This window comes from Octodon degus, unplaced genomic scaffold (genome assembly GCF_000260255.1).
Source record: "Octodon degus isolate 3935 unplaced genomic scaffold, OctDeg1.0 scaffold00459, whole genome shotgun sequence".
Taxonomy (NCBI): Eukaryota; Metazoa; Chordata; class Mammalia; order Rodentia; family Octodontidae; genus Octodon; species Octodon degus.
This window is the reverse complement of record NW_004525035.1, coordinates 269,195-271,221: the sequence shown is the minus strand read 5'-3', so window position 1 is coordinate 271,221 and position 2,027 is coordinate 269,195.

Genomic DNA, 2,027 nt, shown 5'->3' with positions numbered 1-2,027 from the left:
ACAAACACACTCAACCACTTTGTCTTTGACAAAGGGGCCAAAAATGCTTACAAGAAGAAGGATAGGCTGTTTAACAAATGGTTCTTCAAAAATTCACTCTCTACATGCCAAAAACTAAAACTTGACCAAGGTTTATCACCATGCACTAAGATAAAGTCAAAATGAATTAAAGATCTAAACATTAGAACAGAAACACTAAATCTCCTGGAAGAGGAAGTAGGAGGGCCTTTCAAAGATAAAGGGGTATGCAAAGATTTTGTGAAGAAAAATCAGATCGTATGGGCAATACTTGAAAGAATTAACAACTGGGACCTCATCTTATTGAGATTTTGTAAGTCAAAAAATTACCAACAAAGTGAAAGTACAACCCACAAATTTGGAAAAAATCTTGACTAAGAATCAATCAGGAAAAATTCTGCTCTACAATTTATAAGGAACTCAAAAACAGGACCCCAATATTTGAGGACCAATCCAGAAATGAACATCCTAGATGAACACACACTTCTCAGAGGATAAAATTAAAAAGTGAATAAATATATGAGACAATACTACATATCACTTGCCATCAGTGAAATGCAAATTAAAACAATACTGAGATACCATCTCACTGCAAAAAGAATGGCTATCATAAGGAAATAAAAACAATGAATGTTGGAGTGACTGTTGTGTAAAGGGATCACTTGTCCACTGCTGGCGGGAATGTAGGCTGGTGCAACCATTATGGAAATGAATGTGGAGACTCCTTAAAAAACTAGGACTGGACATCCCATTCAAACCCACTTTTCCCCTAGTGGGAAATTTCCCAAAGAACTGAAAACGTCATATCATAGTGATGTATGTGCACATATGTTTATAGCAGCACAATATGTGATAGCCAAATCTTAGAAACTGCCAAGATACCCATCACCAGAGGAATGGATGAAAAACCTGTGGTATGTTTATACAATAGAGTATTACTTAGCTATAAAAAATGATAAATCCAAAGCCTTTATATTGAAGTGGATGTGTGAAATAAAAAGGCTCCACATGTGTAAATGTTGTATAGTCTCCCTAGTATAAGAACTCAAAAGAAGAAATAAAATTGAAATGTATAACACAATTAAAAGGAAAGCAAGATCTTGAGGATTTGAGAATGAAGAAAAGGCAAGGAGAAAAGCTATGAAGTGTGACAGGGGCAAAGCCATACATTTATATGCACAAGATGGGCAAGGAAATGATCTTGAGTATCTTCAGCATGGTTTTCAACCTAGAAGTTAATTGGTAAGATTTTCACTCTGACTAACTATATATGCTGATACGTGTGAATCAAGCAAGTGCACTGCAGTTAGCAATGTGTAATGGTAGGGTCATGCTTGGAATGCCTGTCATTCTCATCCTCTAAATACGTACTGCTTGTCATGACATTTGATTTACTGCAATGCTGTCTCTCAAGTAAATATTGTTTTTTTAAAAAAGGGCAGCAGAGTCCTAGCCCAGGTCCGGTGAGTGTGCAGAGAGCTTCTTGCTACCCTGCGCCGACGGGACCAGTCCCAGCCCAGGCGCAGTGTGGGCCAGACCCTCTCCCAGCCCCTTGGGCCACCCCCCACAACTCCGCAGTGCCTCCCCCACCCTGCCCGCCGAGTAGGATTTTCTGCCGAGTTCCGGGAGCCCCCAGACCCAATCCTAGCCCAAGTCCGGTGAGTGTGCTGAGAGCTGCCTGCTACCCTGCACCGGCGGGATCAGTCCCAGCCCAGGGGCAGTGTGGAATGGACGCTCTCCCAGCCCCTTGGGCCACCCCCCACCACTCCGCAGTGCCTCCCCCACCCCGCTCTCCGAGTAGGAAATTTTGCCCCGTCCCGGAGCCCCCAGACCCAGTCCTAACCCAGATCCCATGAGTGTGTGCGGAGAGCTTCCTCTTCCCCCTACTTCACCTTGCCCCCTCCAGGCACAGCCCAGGCCTGGCATACACACCTGTGGTGTAACCCTGCAGCTGCAATCCCTGCAGAGAGTGTAGAGGATAGATCCAACAAGCTAGTCCAGGAGCAGAA